Source organism: Falco punctatus (assembly GCF_963210335.1).
Source record: "Falco punctatus genome assembly, chromosome: 15".
Lineage (NCBI taxonomy): Eukaryota > Metazoa > Chordata > Aves > Falconiformes > Falconidae > Falco > Falco punctatus.
The window spans coordinates 503,663-522,775 of record NC_137595.1 but is presented as its reverse complement, the minus strand read 5'-3'; the positions used below and the strand labels follow the sequence as shown (position 1 = coordinate 522,775).

The window sequence follows — 19,113 nt, the reverse complement described above, 5'->3', positions numbered from 1 at the left end:
CAGACCTCCAGGCAGCTTGGCAGGCAGGGCAAGGGCAGGGACGGGGATGCCACTTGGCTTTAGCAAAGTAAATTTATAGGAAGAATTACTGCCTTTTATTAAATCGATCAGTCCAGCTGGGGGAGCATGGGGAAGCAGATGAGCTCTGGGTCCTGCAAGCCCTCCTTCTTGGCACTGACTTGGACCCACACGGCTTTCATCTCTGCCGCCACAGATCTTCCCTTCCCAGGCCAGCAGCCTAATACCAGGTTCATGTTGTTCTTTGTGGCCTGAGTGCTGGGAAGAAGAGCCTAGCTTTTGTGTTCAGTGCTCTGAGTTACAATGACTCTTCTTCAGGACACTAGGTGATTATCAGGCAAGATCAGAGAGAAGTCTCCTGGCTGTGTTTTGAAGGTTTCATAAACACAGCAGTGGACGTGCAGGGGCGGTTGTGCTGCAGTGGCAGGCTTCCCAGGGGCGGCAGGCAGCAGCTGAGTGGGCCTGCCTGTCCTTACAAGGTCCATGGCAGTGCCAGGCCCCCAGCTCCAAGCACTGGTCTCCCACCTTGTGTATTGGTGCTGTGCTCCCAGCCTGGGCCGGCTGCCTCATGGAGAGCAGAAGAACTGCTCCCTGACCAAGGGCGAGAGGCACCGGGACCCTGTGAAATGTGTGTGAGGGTCTTTTGTGCTTTACACCTGGGGTGAGGTAGTTCACCCCACGCTGCAGCATGTTGGCACTCCAAGAAGCTGGCCTTGGAGACGCCAGGCTGGAGCTGCTGGCACCAGCGGTCTCAGTGGTGGTGCAGAACATAAGAAATTAGGGAAATGGGGAGCTGCGGCTGTGCTCATGCAGGGCAGAAGTGTGCAGTGGGAAGCTGATGCTGTGTGGGAAGGGAGCTGAAAAATTCTCACCTTTAGATACTCACAACCTGTCTGGACATGATCCTGTGCAGCCTGCTCTAGGAGAACCTGCTTTAGCAGGGGGTTGGACTAGATGGTCTCCAGAGGTCCCTTCCAACCCCAAACATTTTGTGATTCTGTCATTCCCCATCCTCACCTCAGCAGATCCAGCCCCAAAACACAGGACATGGTGCTCTCTTTTTGTCCCCCCCAAGCGCCGTCCTCATTCATTTTAATCATCCTAGTGCTTTATGCAATATTTCCTGCCATTGTAAGGTCCCATCTCCAACTTCCCTCACTGACTGTGTAACACCATGATTTTTCCAATTTTTGATTCCCCCCAGCACTGACCTGCTCTGAGGAGGTCTGGGCAGCTTCCTCAGAAGGCCTGGTGCCTGGGAAAAGCTGCAGAGGAAGAAGGCAACAGGAGTTAAGAAAGGAGCAGCAGATGCTCCAGCTGGAGCAGACCCTATGTGCTTCATGTTGTCACTGCCTTTCATTTGGGCAACAAAATGGCTTTGGTCATAAGCAGCAGAAAAATGGAAACACAAAAAACTTCTTTTCTGAAGAAGGTTTGCTGAGGTTGTTGTTTCTCCCTGTGTAACAGGTGTGTGATTATTTTTTATTTCTATTTTTGGCACATTTTGTAGTAAAACCTGTTGTAAACAGACTATTTTTCTTCTGAAAGTCATTGAGGGGTTTGCAGTGTTGCATCACCACCAGACAAGAAAACTTCTCCTTTCCTTGTGCTGGTCACTTACCCAGGGACATGACTCATCTGCTGAATGCCAACTCTGCTCCAGCACAGAAGGGAAACCTCAGCTTCTGCTCTGAAACTACACTGCCTCCAAAAAACCTGCACTATTTCTAGTGGCCAGCACAATGTCATGGGACTTGCAGATCTCCTTGCCTCAGAGCAACTGAAGTGCATGCGCAGCAAAGGGGACTTGTTGCCTTTTACACTTGCCGAGTTTGCCCTGGCCATCGGAGCTCTTTTGCACTTGCCGCCCTCAGCAGGGAGAAGGGAGAGAAAGTCTCAGAGAAATCTGACCCACTGTAATTTGGCATTCTTGTAAGAGAGGAAGGGATTAACTTTCTTCCCCTTCTCCCCAGCCATCTTGAAGGAACTGCGGGCTGGGGAGGTACCTAAAAAGCAGAGAGACAAACTCTACTGAAAGCAAAAACTGGAAATGCATGAGAAAACAATGACGGAGAGCAGAAGAGAACGCTTGGCTAGCTGTGGTGCAGAAAGGTTTAGGTCTGTTGAAACCTTGAGGTCTGTGATGACAGCAAGGGCTGGAGTTGACACAGCTGCCTGCTACATTAAGGATCCACTGGGGACAAAACAAACCCTGAAATAAAAGATGTTGTTCTCTTTTGAAGCTGACCTCAGTGATAAAGATCAGGGTGATGTCTGTGAGTCATGAGTAGGTGCTTGAGAGAGACCACGGGAGTGTGAGTCATAAGCAGCAGGACTATGTTTGTCCAGAAGTGCACAATAAGCTCTACCGATAGGACCTATTAAAAAAGCAGAACACAATTTGCTTAGGCAATGATACATATTTATTGGTCCCAGCTTTGTACAAACTCCCAACTTCTTCAAAATATTTGGCAAGAAATAGTTGCAACATAAAACCTGCAAGCTTAGTATTAAAGTTTATCAATAGTCTCAAATCTTGCAAAATTTGCTGGTGATTCCGTCCTAAACTAAGTCAGTGAGGTCTTGGGATTTTTTTCTTAGTTTCTGAGTTTCCAGTGTTAAATCCTTTTGGAGCTGGATTTGTCAAACTGAGCTGGGCACCCTGACTCTGCCCTTTTCCTCACCCTGAGATATCTCAAGCTGCAGATCTGATATGCTCCAAGTCAGTTATTAAAAATGCTTACCCATCATTAGATCTTCAAGTGGGGTAATTTAGAGGGAATTGCTTTAACTAAATAGCAGAAATGCAAGAAAAGCAATAGGCAACCTTACTACTGTAAGTGCTGACTAGAATAACCATCAAAAAACAAGGAGTCTTCTCCAAACAACAAGGCTCTGAGAAGTGATGGACTCCATGGCCTAATTTAAAAACAGATTGAGCAAACACGTATTTTTAGCTGGCTGATGGGATAGAGGAAAGTTAATCAGCAGCCCCATTAGTTTGTACTACAACTTCAAATAAATTAAAAAAAGATTCCTACATGTCCAGAGAAAAGATTCTGGATTATGGATAATGCTGTCCTTACCCATGATGTTGTGATTATAGTTGCCAGAATCCTTGTCAACTGAGTAGGATTATTAACTAACAGCAGGGTAGTTAATGCTGTGGAAGAGAACAGCATGGTCTTTGGCTGCAAAGAATAGGGAGCCAGGGCCCAATTCTCTGCCTTCGCAGCTCTACCAGCAACACCTCCGTACAGATTTGCAGGGAGGAGTGCCCCAAGAGGCGCTTCCAAAATTGGGCTGGAAGGGAAACCTGGCAGCACAGGATCAGAGCCAAGCATCCAGTAACAATGGGATGGGTTGTTCAATACCTTGCTGGGTTTATGGAGAGGAGTAGAATGCAGATAGGAAGGCTCCCACCTGAGTGGGAGGAAGGAGATGGTCCCCTTGGTGTGCCGCCATGTCGCTCAGCAAATGCCTCACTTGGGGTATTTGACAAACTGACACTGCACACTGAGTGTCGAACTCAGCTTGTCAAATACACGCAGTGCTGCACTGCAGCTCCCGGTGCCCATCACAGAGGTCTTCACTGGGCTGCTGTCCTGGGCAAATGAAGAGGGAAAAGAAGGGCTGAAGCTGGTGTTAACATCAGAGGCTTTTGCCAGTTAGCAAAAAATATCATTATCCCTCCCCTATTTCCCTTTCCAACGCTTTTCTTTGGGCAAGAGACACCCACGCAGGCAGACACTGCCTTCTGCTGAGGAAAATGTCCACTATATTAATACAAAGACTGAGGCTCTGCATAGCTGAAAATGAAGCTGAGAGCTGCAGACTAATCTTCTGCCTCAGCTATAAGGCCTACATTGGTAACTTGAAATATTGACAAAACATCCCTGCAAACACTCAGCCATGCTGTTTGGGTACAACGTCATGAAGACCAATGTCTCTCTAGATGCACAAAGTCTAGACAAAGACCCAGAGAACGTACTGCAGGGGAGCAATTTTTGCATTGGGCAGAGATAAGGGTATGATAATTTCACAGACTTTTCACAGCTTTCATTTTTAAACTCCTAAATTTAAACAAGTTGTTCAGGTTTCTCACATTTAATTCCTTCTGTTTGGGTCCCTGTGGCCATTTTGCATTTAAGTGGTCATATATGCCCAAGTGTCCTTGTATCATAAGGTACTTCAGCTAAATGCCTAATTCTAGATATGTAAGTATTTCAGTTGTAACCAGACACAGATCCCAAAGCACATGGGATGGGGCCTCTGTATTTAATGCAGGTTGGTAGCCCCGTGCATGCCAAAAACAAAACTTCTATTGGCAGGAATAGGCTCAGGGTTTTATCTCTTACTGTACCACCAATAGCTAAAATCAGTAGGGTTTTTTGGGTTTGTTTGTTTTTTTATCTAGACCTGAGATCTGAAAAGGCACTTCTTCAAGCCTGTCTGAAAGAGATGTACAACTCTGGCCCCGGGCATACACATTGGCTCTGCTGGAGGCAAGGTCAGCGGCCAGCTCTGGCCCAAAGTCCAGTGCCATATGTGTTCGCTGTTGCAAACCAACAAACAAAAATCAACCATAGCAGCCTCTGGTCCCCACAAACTTCAGTCCCCATCTCTGCCTGCCCACAGGCAGCTCTGCTGGTAGGCAGGATTGCTGCAAGGGTTGTGGTGCCAAATAAAAAACAAACTCCACATAGGGAAACAATTCTTCAGGAATAACATGAAACTTTCTCTTCTGTTGTCAAACTAACCCCCTTCTGCCTCATTTCCAGCAGACAGAAGAAACCTCTCCTGCAATAAATGGAGCTTTCCACCCCCATATGCTGACTTAATTGAGCCTTTAGGGATGAACACACACACACACACACACACACATCTTTTGCACAAAGACCAGAAGATGCTGTTGGTTCCCTATTCTTTTAACCAGGGTGTGCATTAAATGCACTTTAAAAAAATTAAATAACAAAATATACACAACAGAAGATATTTTTAAGTATTACTGTGTTCTGTGTTTTGACCATTCAGAATTTCAGTCTAAAAACAGATTTGAAATTCTGATGCTGTGCAACTCTCTCGGAAAAATTCATCACTGCTCCTAAGCTGCACCTGTTCTATATAACACTATTTTAATGTCATTCATATTCTCTGCAGCCAGGCCCAGACAAAGCTGAGTTCTAAGCATGGTGCTTTTAGCTTCTTTCCCAGTTCCCTGATTTTAATTTCATGTGACCAGCAGCAACAGTTTGTGAGAAAGCAGCTGTGCTAATTTTAGTATCAAAATGAAAAACTAAAATGAGTATGTCAATTATATTTTGGAAGGTGGACCATTAAAGACACAAAAGTAGAATTCAGCTGAAGTATATTAACAGCACCATACACTGGGCAATTTATTAACCCTTCTCCGTCTGTAACTTCTGGGACTGTTTTATACAGATGATCACAGGATCCGATCTAATATTACACACATAGGAATACACCTGGAAAGGGCAAGATTTTTCAAGTGAAAGCACAAAATGAAAAATGGTAGCCTAAAACATGAATTCTTTATATGTGCTCTGAAACCAGCAGAAAGTGAAATAAGATTTAACAGCAAGGGAACAGCTACAGCTTTAAATATAAAATCAGTTTCTAGACTGGGTTACTACAAAGGCTTCGCAATTCTTACATTCCCCCTGCCCTCCACACTACAGCCTTTGGTGAGATGTAGATAATGAACAGTTCTTTGTTCTGGCTCCCTAATTCAGAATGAATTTCAACAGTGGTTGTAGATAAAGGAAGTATGCTGCAATGGATAAAAGAAGCATGTGTATTTCATGAGCATTAGAACACAGCGCTAATAAACTGATTTAAGATCAGCCTAGCAAAAGACATACTGGTTTGAGCACAGTTAAAACTGATTTCTGTTATCCCTCAAGCTCTTGCACCACTGTAGTAACACTCTGCAGCATGAAGCAGTGTGGGCAAAGGGATGCCAAGCTGTCTTCAGGGACCTGGGCCTTCCCAGCATTTTGCCACCTGTGTGCAAATGTTTTAATATAGCCAAGGCTCTGGGTTAACATTTCTTAATCCAAAATACGCTGATCTGGTTTTAGCAACAGACCCATCATAAAGACACCTGGGTCCTTGCCTCAAGTTTATCAGTGCAGTTCGTCAAAATTACTCTCCTTCCACATTGAATTCTGTTGTACCCTGAAAAGTAAAAGTTTTTTTTTTTAACAAGTTCTGAATGGTTTGCATAGTTGTTGCTGATGTTAATAAAGCAGGGATGCGCTTTCTCTGCCTGAAAACAATTTTCAGTGAGAGACACCACACACTACTGAGAGCACAGGGGGGAAATTAAAATGAACCTGTCATCCCCAAAAGGGCTCTCGGCCATATCAAAGTGTGATGAGGAGGCCAGACAAAGAAAGGCTAAGTGAGCTTTTCAGCTGGTATCAATGACCAGCCTTCTCTCAGCTTCACTGCTGCTTTCTAACAGTGGAAGATGTGGTCTCGGGGCAGGGGAGGGGGGATGGGCAGGGAGAAGACAGCACTGCTTCTGCAATTGCAGCTCAAAATAATCGCCTGGTGTGGCTTTCTGAGGGGAAAAACAGCCACTTGAAATGTTGCTGTGAGCAATAGATAAGAGGAAGGTACACAGTGGAGATAATTCTATCAGCAGATGGGAATGGAGCTTGCTACCCCAACCCCACAATGATAGTATCTGATCCAAATGGATTTGTCATTGTCAGAGCTTCTGGTTTCAGGCCGAAGTGGGTATTTCCAAGTAAGAGCTCAGTGTTATAAAACAGACTGAGCAATCAACTGTGTACTCTGAGAGGAAAACAGAATTTCTTCCTGCATTCTTCAGTCAGTCCCTTATCACAAGTGTCACAAAAAATCCCTCTCCGAGCTGCATGTCATCTTCCAGATACCTGACAGGGCTGTCAGACTGCTCTGCATCTTGCAATGAAAATAAATGTAAAGTAAAATTATTGGATAGACTTGACTCTAAACTTAGTAACAGCATGCATAAGAGTGTGGCTGCATGGTTTTCACATGCTCAGTAACAATGCCCCAAGATGCAGGCTGCACCCATTTCAAGACATGCACTTATTATGCGGTATTTGAACTGGAATCAAGGTCATCTCTGTTTTCCATTTTGTGAAACCCAAATCGCAGCCTGGATGGAAAGCAAGAATCCCCACAGATCTGGGGGCAGCAGGGTCTGCTGAACCCCCGCCCATCAGTAACCTTGTGGCGTGCTTCTCCTGGGAGCCTGAAGCCTTCATTATAACAAAGCCAAACTCAGATGAGCTTTGCTCATGGCAGACTCCCACTGCATGCCGTCCTGCTCCATATGGGATCTTCCTGTGCTCCCAGCTCTGCAGCTGCTCCCACTGCTGGGAGCTTTGCCTGATAAATGTTGGAATAGTTGGCTCAGTAAGGTCAATCTTGTCTATCAGGCAGGCTCCAGCAAAGCCTGGAGCTGCAGCCCAAAGGGCTTGCTTCATCGCAGGCAAGCCGGGCCGTATACCTAAGCATAGTTCTCTGTAGCACATCTGCTGACTTGGATGAGACAGTTAACAGTACAAAAACAGAGCAAGAGGCCAAATGGTGCAGCCAGCTAATTAGTAACTCCTGCTCTCTAGCTGGCAGGTGTCAAAGCAGCTCCGTGGCTTTGCTGCAGGGAGCAACTCCAAGCTGAGGATGCTATCGCTGCCAACGAGGCCATGCTCTGTTTCCCAAGAGGGATCATGCAGGCAAAGACAAAGCCTTCTCATGGCACGCAAACCACTTGCTCCCTAGCAGGAGCTGTGCAACAGCAGTGCAGGGCAACAGATTTTGTGACACCCTTGTCCCTGCCCTCATTAAAACCAGGAGGTGTCAGGCAGGAGGTGATGCCCTCTCCCTCTGGCTCTAGAGTGACTGCGAGGTCCCTTGCCACCTCACCCCAGGCATCCAGCTGTCTTTGGGCTGCAGTTTACTGGGCAATGTGCTGAGCAACTGCCCCATCCTAAGGAAAGCTCCTGGGAAATGGGATTTGGCAAGTACAGCAGTCGTCCCAGCTTTGGAGAGGATTTAGGTGAGAGAAACCCTGAAATGCTCCATCAAGGTCTGTCCCCAGGCAGCTGCAGGAAGCATAAAACCAGCCATGTGTCTCCACTGCCGCCATCCAAACTACCCTGTCAACCCGACAACCCTGCAGCCCTGCATACAATGATATTTTTTTCCTTGCTTTTGTCACAAGGCTGAAAGCAACCCCTCCTTGCTCAGCCCAAGCTGGACATCCCTTCTGCCTAGCCCTTGCTGCAGAATAAACTTCTACTCTACCTTGTCCTACAAGTCCCAACTTCCTCTTCAAATCTGCTCCAAAAAGTGAAAAACATAATTCAGCGCTTTCCTTCACAGAGAAATATGCATTGCTTCGAACAAGAAACCACACGGTTTCATACCTTGTACCTGAACATCCCCCTCCATGCCCTCCTGCCACTGGCATCTCGGCACTGGGGTGGGCTGCCCTCCCCTCCGCCCTGCGCCACAAGGACATGCCAGTGCCAATGCCATGCTGCTGCCCTTGTTTCATGTGGTCTCCAGCAGCACATGGAGCTGCCCCGCTCCTGACACAGGGCTTGGGCCCCAAATCCCAAGGAGATTTCCCCAGAGTGCCCAGGAGCAAAGCATTCCCTCCCGGCATGCAGCCACTTGCAGCAAAACCCTGCCCCGTGGGAGCACCCGGAGGATGGGGCAGTGCCGCTGGGTGAGCTGCTGGGAGCAAGCACAGCCATGCTGGCAGCAGATGCACCACTGAGGCCGGGGACATTCAAAAGACAGATCCAGCCTCCAGGCCTGGGCCGACTGTGCGGGACAGAGGGGCAAAGCACGAGCCATGGCCCCGGCTGCACCACAGTGGGGGGCGCAAAGCCCATTGCACATGCAAGGTGCTGTTCCGGCAGCCGGCAAACACTTCAGGGAGGAAGTCATGGATTTCGGCAGCAGCTGTGGGAACAGCTCACGAGGCCAGGAACCAGAAACACTGCAGCTGGCACCTCATGGTTTACCCAAAAGCACCCAGAAAGGGCCTGATAGACCCCCCCATTACCTGGAGGTCACTGGCCACATGCCGTCCCACAGCTCCCGTACTCACCTGCGCCCTGCAGCCCCCACCCTAGTGCACCAGACTCTGCTCCCATGGCTGCTCACACCCCCCATGCCTGAAGGTGCTCGGTGAACCCTCGTCCACTGTCCTGAAGCCAGAGAGACAACACGAAAAGGAGCTGCAGAGCACACTTGCACCCAGCTGGGACACCGTCTCTCCCTAGCAAAAGCCTCCTCCGTCCCACAACTTCCCCTGCTCTTTGTGCGCTGTCTCATCGATGAGTAATTTAGATCAAAATCTCCCCACTGCCAGCAGCTCATCTGCAGCACGTGTGTGCATGCAAGCTGGAGGAGGGAAACAAGCATGTGCATCCCAGTACCGAGCAGGGCTACATACACACCACTATCAATTGTTATTCATCCTCATCAATGAATCATGGTTCAGAGGGTGGCACTCCCTGGCTGGGGCCCATGGTGCTGCATCCCTTAGCCTTCCCTCACCAAAGCCCACCCGGCCCAGCGCCACCACTCTTACCCTGAAGGGAGACACCAAAAAGCACTTTGGCTCAGGCAGATGCACTCCCAGTGCCAAGGGGAGACAGTCCAAACCCAAGCAGGCATCACACCCCCCAAGGCTCAATGTGTTCATGGGGTGGGAGCACAGCTTTCTGCATTGCCAGGAACACGGACACCCCGTGGGTTTTGGTGTCCCAACCCCCGTGGTCTTTTGGGACTTCCAGGGGGACAAGCCTTTTGAGGTGGCCCCCAAAGGAGCGATCCTCCCCCATCCCAGCCACCCCTTCCACTGGGAGCTGGCACCTACCATGCTGAGCCAGACTGGCCCATGGTGCGGGGCTGGCGCAGGGCTGGCACGGTGCAGGGCTGACAGTGGGGTCATGCAGGAGCAGTGCGGTGGGGGTGCAGCCCAGGCACACAGCTCGTTTTTGAAGGGGCTGCTCCTCCTTCGAGAGGAAGCTGCAAATGGGGAAGATAAGGCTGAGGTTAGATAACAGGAAATGTCTGGATGCAAGTGACAACAGGGCCAGGTTGTGAAAGCAGCTCTCCCCATCCTGCCACCAGGCACAAAGCTCATGAGTGGGACGAGAGGTGGCGGGGGGAGGGCAAGCACCTTGCACCTTCGCCCCACACAGCCATGCCACCGCTTGGGCCATGGGGAGCTGGTGGCCATGCTTCTGGCACCCCAAGCTGGAGGTGGTGCGGGGCAGGCTGCCAGGGAAGCCATCCCAAGGCTGGCCACCCCATGGCCACACAGCCTGCAGCAGGCAGGCCCTTGTGCTCACGGCTGCGGAGGAGCCATGGGGAGGGTTGCAGCAGAGGGCTGCGGAGGCAGAGACTGCTGGAAAGGCTTCAGCTTGAGACAGGCTCACGGCTGTGCCCAGAGGGATCTCTTACCCCTCCATCTGCATCAAGGAGGGAAGCAGGGCTCTGCTTACAGTGGGGAGCCGACTCCAGCCATTGCAGGCGGATTTGCTCCCAAAGCTTCCCCACGGCGCTCATCTCCCTTTTGAACACAGGCTGGGGTGCAGGCTGCAATGCTTCAGCTCCTCTGCTCCCTGGCACTCACGTGGGCGGGCAGGCCTCACTTTCCCGGTCGCAGTACCCAGCGGAGGCACCAGCTCTGGCGTGCTGCCGCCAGCCCCTCCGCACACCTGCCAGCACCAGCCCAGGCCCCGTCCCGGGGCAGCTCGCCAACCACAGCGCCTGTGCAGAAAAGTAGATACCAGTGTTTTGGGTTAGTTATAACCAAAGCAAGTTCCACCGTTTCTCACCTCCTGCCCCCCTGGACTGCCCGCCACACAAGGCACTCTAAGGCATGCAGCCATCGTCACAGGGTGGCTTCCGTCTCACCTGGCTGGCCCAGGGCTGGCCACCAGCGCAGGGGCAGGGGCCAGCAGGCTCTCTGCGCTCAAGCCAGCAGCACAGCTAGCAGTGTGAAAGCCAAACCGATTCAAGGGAAACCATGAATTTTAGAGAGTCGTTCCTCGTCTCTGCACACCAGTATAGTTTATAGCATATTTCATAAGGCCAGGACTCAAAAATATGTGACTCTGCGCCTGCATTATCACAAGCACATTTGCCATCAGCTAGCCATGCCAGTGCGACAAAGACTTTGGGATCCTTCTCATAGGATCAGTTTTCTCGCTCCCAGCACTTGGCTGCTGCCCTTTCTTTCCAGTTTTTGCCTCTCAGGTTCTCCTTTCCTAGCCTCCCCACCGCTGTCCAGCTCTGCAGCCAAACTGCATGGAGATCCTCCCGTGCTTGCTGCCGGGGCCTGCATTAATCCAGCAGCTTTCAGTTATGTTATCAGCACGCTTGGGCTGCAGCCACTTATTTTATTATTTTCCTGCAGCTCTGTCCAAACATCTGATCTGGAAAACACTTACTTATGCCTCCAAAGTAACTATGCACACTGAGCTCCCTGGGAGTGCTCACAAGCTACTCCGATGCCTGCACGCAGGCACTAGTGAGGCCAGCCTTTCTGCTCAAAGTAAAACCTGGCCCTTCTGCCCAAGGGATAGCTAGATAATGAGGAATACGGTTACTGTCCAGTTCCTCTTTCATCCGCCTGTGTTTTAAAATATACAATAAAAGAGGAAGGGAAAGGTCTGAGTGGTTTGGTTTTGTTTTTGCTTTGGTTTTAGATAGGGGAAAGAAGTAAGTTTGTTCATGTAGTCTGCGCAGATTTTTTCTAGGCTTTCTTTTTCACTCTCTCTTTTTCCTACTTGTACCCAAACAGCTTTGAAATGGGTGACCTTCCAGGCCAAGGCCTACAGAAAGCAAAAAGGGCAGATACTTTATTTCCATTCTTTGTGGGGATGCAGCACAAAGAGAGTGCTGAGAAAAAATGCTTGATCACTCTGATTGGAACATAAGTCAGTCTGAATTTTTAAAAAAGTGAGTGACTGAGACCATCCAAAGCAAACAGCACTACATTTTGTGATCTCTAAAAGCTCAGACCTAAATTCAGATCCAAAATCCTCAGTCCATATCCATCTCTAGCAGAGATCTTCCCAACTGTCTTCTCAAACAGAAGCAGTTAACTATGCATCTCCCTTCAAACCTTCTGCTCACATAGCAGAAAATTAACTAATCACTCCTTTTTGCTAGTTTCTACACCAACTTTGCAGCATGATACCACAGTTTATTTCTGACCTTACTCACATGTCATTTACATATATGGGACACCCTCCCTTGCACTTTACTGGGACTCGTGCTGATGTGCAACAGTGTGGATCAGAACTGACTCAGGGCTCCAGGCAAAGAGACAAACTCAGGACTAGGTATATGCATGCAAAACATATAGACTATTCAAATGGTTTCATCAGGAGAACAAGAGCTGTGTTGACATATTCCTCCACAAATTAAATAGCCCTGAACAAACTGCAATGCTCAGAGAAAGACAGGCTTCATCTTCACAGCAAACATCCCCATACTGCTCTAAAGTTAACTGGCAAAATGCACTGCATTTGTTACCCAGGAGGTCAGAGCAGATAAACAAAATTATCTTTTTTGGCCACTGCATCTCAAAAATGAACTGTGAAAAGCATCAAACCTGGATGTCCAAATGCAGGGTATTAAATCTGTAGATAGGCTGGTAGGTAAAAACAGCCCTCTGGCAAAGGTTGTGGATCCCTGGACTCCAAACTTCAGACTCCTGCAGATCAGGTCCTTCGGATCTCGGGAGGTTAGGAGACTCTTACAAGTTTGGTGATTTTATCCTGCTCATTTTTGTGCCATCTGGCCACACTAGGTAGCAAGCCTTGCGAACCTGGGATCTGACTTGCCTGGAGAAATGCTCTTTGGATATTTCATGCTCCCTTTGGGTGGACGCACAAATTATTACTGACTTTACATGTCCAGGGCAAGAAACAGACTAACAAAAAACCCCAAACAAAATAGTAATGAAACTGAAGTAGTGTGAAAAATAGCAAGACCGTTGCATACCCAACAAAAAGGCCTGAGGATGTCTGCAATCCAAACCTCCCATTAGAAGCTGAGTTTCATTCCTGTTGACCTATACCAGATCCCCTGCCTGCATCCCATGGCACTACCCAAATCAGCTGGCTTAAAGCTCATTTATGTATGCCAGCATGAGCTTCAATCAATGAAGACTTTCTAGCCAACATGCCACCACAAACCTGAGACTCATTAGCCAGGACAGCAACAGATCAAGTGTCTCCCTCCAGGCAGGACACCCTGCCTGGCACTGTGCAGAACAGCTGCACAGTCCTGCAAGCCAGCATTGATGTCCCAGGAGGATGGTTCACAGCAAGGCCGATTTCCTCTTTTGCAGATGTCAACACACTACCCCAGTCTGTGTAACAGCCTTGCAATTGCACTCAACATTTCCGAATCCAGCTAGTTTTTCGGTACATTTGCAGCATGTAGCTCTGTGGCTTGCTCTAGGAAGAGGAAGAAAGGAGGCAGAGCAGCTAGGGGGATTACAGGCTGCCAACAAATACCATCTCAGAGGCTTCTGCATACTGTTCCCTAAACCGCAAAATTTTCTTGGAAAACAACTTGAAAAAAAGTGGCTAAAATGAGTCACACAGTCCATTTGATTAGCATGCAGCAAGTTCTCCCACACTGTAGCTTCAAGTTCTGGTACTCTTTACCTGCCATGGAGTAAGGCATGAAGGATTAGCAGGTTTGTACTGGGCACAGGCAGACTGGGGCTTGTTCTGCATTGGTGCTGCTCTGCACTGATTAACCCCTACAGGTTTAGCCAAGGCCATGTGAACACAGGGTTCGGTCCATTGGTCAGCATACCGTCACAGGATGCCAGGAGATTTTGCCTTGGGACAGTTTGGTGCACAAATATCTTCAAAGCCAACATACTCCTCTTGATGAAGTAATTAAAGCTACATGTTACCCAGTCAGGCCTGGTTCCAGTTGTCAGTGACTGTCTTTCATTTCAGTGTGCTCAGTCAACCCAGTTCTGCCATCAGTTTTGAAGCCACTTTATGAAGAGACGCAAATACAAATTATTCATACACCAAATTTAAAAATAACAAACCCCTCTCAGCTTCTCCTCTCAGGTGAAGAATGTCATTTACTCCTGTGCTGTTAACTGTTCTAAGTATCATTTTCAAATTATTTTCCTCCATCCCTGGGTCCTGGAGAGCTTACAGACTAAATCTCAAATGGCCAGTTGCTCCCAGGCTTTCATCTGAGCTGTCTCTGAACAGCAGTTGCTGAGTTACCCTGCAGCACGATGTCAGTGCCCCAGGCTCAAAAAGCCATCAGTGAATCCTTCAGCAGTCAGCTCTAAACACCACCCCTGGCAATTTGTCCAGATGTCGCTGAACTCTGACACTTCTCAGCATTACAGGTGCTGCTTGGGCAAAGCTGAGGGGTCCAGTGTGAGCCTAGCATGAATGCACATAAGGGAAACACAGTACAGAGAGGGTCTTTCACATGAGTGACCATCATGGAGTGAGGGGAGGAGGAAACAGGAGACAAGGAGCAGTCCTGAGCCTTATATCTGGAAGCACTCATGGTGCTGGGTTTTCCAGGGACCAAGATGGGGCAAGTGTTGCCATGGTTCCTCCCCTCCAGAAAATGGTTAATGAAGCCACAGCTTATCAATAGGCACTAAAAAAACCTACAATGATGCAGGAAAAAATTACAACTATTCCTTGAAGGCTGAGCTGTGCATGGAGGAACTCACTGGGGAGATCCTCCCGCAACCCTGGCCTTTAACACCTGCAGCTGGGCACTGGGGAGGAATCTCCTCAGCCAGCAAGCTAGGTCTGGGACATTGCATCCTCACCTCCAGTCTGCCTGCGGGTACAAGACTCCATCACTGGGCTGCCTGCTTGCCAGTTCCTTCAGCAAAATGCACACTCAGCTGAACCCCGCCTCACTGGCTAACCCGGGCTTTCAGTGGCGTGAACACCTTGTTTCGATTTCCGTTCCCTACCTCATTCAGAGGAGAAAAAAACAAATCAACATACCACTTGGTCGTCCCAGTTCTGCTGTTAGTGATCTCTCCCTCCCTTCCTGCCCCTTTTCAGGCAGGCACACAGCGGTGAGAGTCAGAGGCTGGACTCCAGCAAACGAAGGATGTTTCTGTTTGCGGTTGATTATGCATTTGTCACTTTTATTTTAGACCTCTGGTTAAGAAAAAAAAAGAGAGTGAGAGAAAAAGAAAGACACAAACCAGAAAGCTCAAAGCTGTTTTCCAGATGGACAGTGAAAGATAAGAAAATCCTGCTAACTGCCACAGCCACTGAATGACCCAAAAGACATCCTGTACAGCACACACTATTAATAATAATAGTATACAATGAATAATAGTAGTGCTAATACTGTAATTCTAAAGCAGTAAAATAGCACCAGCCAGTTTGGATTCATTCTTCTTTCATCTTAATTAGCACATCCAGATGTTTATACGAGTGGAAGAAAATCAGACTTCCTCTTGTTTTCCCCAAGTCTGCCATCCCCATTCTGCCAAGAGCAGTTCTCCGTTCACAGGTGCCGAGCAAGAATCACAACCTTGCCTAGATGTTTTGCCTCAATATAAACTCATATTACAGCCATCTATCTCCTTAATTCCAGCACATCATTGAAAAATAAAGCCACATTTTCCCATATTTACTCCCTCAAAGGACTATCTCTTCTTTTGCAGTAATCTTGTTATGTGGCCAGGCAAAAAGTAAAGTCTTACTCTGGGTGTCAAAGATCGATAAACTTTATCTCTTAAAGAAATTAGGAGCTATGGAGCTGCACTTATTCACTGCTGATGTCAATACAGTTACTCCATACCCATTATCCCTGAGAACAGAATCCAGCCCTGGAATATTAGAAAGACAGTCACAGATTTACTTCTTTTTTTTTAACATCAAAAATTTTTAACAGGCCTTTAAGTTGTCAGACAGGATTGTGTTGATTCTTTTTTACAGACAAGGAAGGCAGAGAGCAACGGTGCTTCTTAATTGTTGTCTTTTACTGAACATGCTAAATTACTTCTCTCTGCATATCACTTCTGGAAACCTCACATTAGCCAAGTTTCTCTGTTGCCCGTTTCTGGAGATTTTAATAAAATCAACATCCTGGGTACAAAGCACTGCCAATTGCTACCTGGCAGAGCAAGCAAAGGCCTGTGCTAAACTCACACACTCCTGCTCTGCAACTACCGTCTCTGAGCTACAGCAGGCTCTCTCCTGCATGGGGATGCATCAGGAAAACTGCTTTGTAGGGTGGTCTTCTGAGGTGGTGGTCTCAGCCTGCTCCCTTCGCACTGCTCAAGGGGCTGGCACATTCAATTGGCAAAGTCAGGGAGGAAAAACACATCAGGCCTTTTAAGCTCAGAGATACTGCTTCTGAAAGGCTCCCAAGTCACAGATAACTGGAAACTGGGACTGCACTAGAGAGATACCAGTTGCCCTGTTCTTCCATCCTTCCCTGGGCATCTGCCGCTGGTGAACCCCAAGCGATAGGGTGTTGGGTTGGCTGGCCCCTTGTCTGACCCTAGGCAGATATTCTTCTCTTCAGTTAAGCCTCAGAAACGACTGCAGAAACAACGTGGGACCCCCAGCACCAGGCACACCTGTAGCACCAAAATGGTGTGTTTATCAGACCCATGCTTCTGCGGGCAGCCACCACAGCATCACCAAGATGTTAGCATTTGCCATTCTCTGACCCTTTGCTTGGGCTTCTGGGAGAAGGCAGATGGGCAGCTTATCACTCACCCCACTTTTAGGGCACAGAGGGAATTTCAACACCACTGCCTTGCTTGCAGAGTCATTCTCATAGGGAAGTATGTGACCACCGGGCTCCAGCTCAGAGCTAAGCATGCTGTGTTGCTCAACAGTGACCGTTGGGTTTACATCAGCCGTCACCCTCTGTGGCAATGAAGTGCTTCCCCACGACCAGAGCTGCTCTTCAGCAGCAGAAACCATCATAACAGAACAAAAGGGGGGTTTTCTGGACAACACACATCTGTCTCTCTCAGCCCATGGAGGTATTACACTGCTGAGCCTCCCTGTCACCATTGCACCAAACCTCTCCTGTTTGCACACAGATGATCTTTGTGGCCATTGTCCCCAAACCGCACTCTCACAGCAGGATCACCTGTTTCATCAGACCCCTTCCCAGTGGGAACAAGAAAAGGCCAAACACAGTTGTGTGGGTTGGTACAATTGCCAACAAGTTTTGTAAAAGTGGGAGCCCTGTTTTTCGTAAGCATTGCCTTAACTGCACAATGATTCTCACCCTTCCCTGAAGGAAAACTACACTTTGAAAGAAGATCACAGTCCTCATAGCCTGGGCAGCTCTTTCTCTTCTTCTGAGACTGTTAAGAGAGTAGTCATTAAACCATATGCCTCCACACTATAGCTGAACTGGGATGGACCCACCAAACAGACCAGAGTATCTCCAACAGCCAGTATCTCTTTCCAGCACGTCCTCCCTCTTGTGATGGAGCTTTTGAGACGTTCCAGGGTACCTTCCAGCCCAGTGAAATTCCATCAGCACACCTCTTCCCACTACAGTGCCATACTGCCTGAGGCGGTGAGGCGGGCTGGAATGCAGCATGTAGTAATTGGGGATTTCTCCTGCTTGCCCAGAGCAGCTGAGTTGCTTGACATCCCTTATTCAGGTATGAACCAGAGACTCCTTCAGGCAAGAGCATGGAAAAACAAGGGAAGAATTTTTAATGAACCTGGTGGCTTAATCTTATCCCAGGATGTGAGTGCCAATAGGCTTTGAAACCCCTCAGTCTGAAGAGTTCAAATATATAAACAACTGTCTCTTTTCAAAGCAGTTTATGGAACATGCACAAATCCAACAAGGCACATAAAAATTGTATTTTAAGCAGCACCCCAGCCTTATCCAGACAGCGAACTTACACCCGGCACCAAGAGAGACAAGAAATTGCTCATCAGAGCGTGCTGCCTGAGCAGGGTGTCAGTGCCAGGCACCGATGCCCCAGCCGAGCACGGTGCCATGCCGGTGGGCAGCAGTGCCAGCCAGCTCCAGGCTGCCCGTGCCGCTGCACCTGGCCTTGATGCTCCCATGGCTTCGTGTACAGGCTGCATAAATATAAATGTTGAATCTTAAAACTGGAGCAGACAGGGTAAATTTTAGGCAGTGTAATTCTTCTAAGCAGGTAAATTCCTGGCCTGCTGGGTAGATTTGCACGATGTGGTGTTCTCAGGCAAGGGCAGAGCTGCCCAGGCTGCGCTGTTTGGGGGAACCTCAACACCGAGTTCAGCAGGGCCCCGAGTATTTAAGCACCGTTCTGCTGTGCAGTGCTTCTGTGCGCTATATTAAGGTTTTGCTGAAGGATTTGCAACTTTCTGGTAGACACAAAGCCAAATTTAGGGTGACTGATGTGAGGAAGGGGAGAGAACCGTGGTCAGGCACATGCTGTGCCCCCCAGGCACTGCTCCAGCTGCTCGGGCCTGGCCCCTGCAAGGACAGGGTTAGCCTTGGTCTGGGGGTGCAGGGGGGCAGCCTGCTGCGGCACCATGGCTGTCACCACTGCACCACACATGGGGCCCTCAGCAGCCTCGCTTCGGCTGCCACCTGTCCCTGGAGGGGCCAGCGGGACCGCGCGGCCAGAGCCCACACAGGGGCCCAGCCCGGGGAGGTGGCCAGCCCTGCCCCGAGCCCCCCAAGAGCCGCGGAGGGGTGCCCAGGGAGAGCGCGGTCCCGGCGGGCTGGAGGACGGGCCCGCGGGGAGCAGCCCCTGCCCGGGCCCGCAACCTCGGCCTCGCCGGGCACCGCCGCCGCGTAGCGGGGCCACAGCTTCCTCCGGTCCCGGGGCCGGGCCGGGCTCGCCCCCCGCTGCCAAACCGCGGCCCGGTGCCGCCGGGCCCGGCGGGCACCGACGGCCGCGGCAGCTCTGCCAGCCCGGCGGGACCCCCGGCTCCGGCCTCCCTCCGGGCTCCTGCCTCCCTCCGAGCCCCCGGGGCCCCGTTCTCCCTCCCGCCGCCGCCGGGTGTCGCCTCCGCCCCGGCGGTCTCGGCCCCGCCGAGGCCG

General features: G+C 49.4%; 1 long non-coding RNA gene across 1 annotated transcript in view; it reads right to left on the bottom strand.

The window, feature by feature from the left end:
• The window catches only part of LOC308054074, a 21,839-nt gene extending 2,726 nt beyond the window's left edge, over positions 1–19,113 (bottom strand). The window contains exon 1 of the long non-coding RNA XR_013923940.1: positions 1,230–19,113. This is a non-coding gene — a long non-coding RNA (uncharacterized lncRNA). The remainder of the gene's footprint in view (positions 1–1,229) is intronic.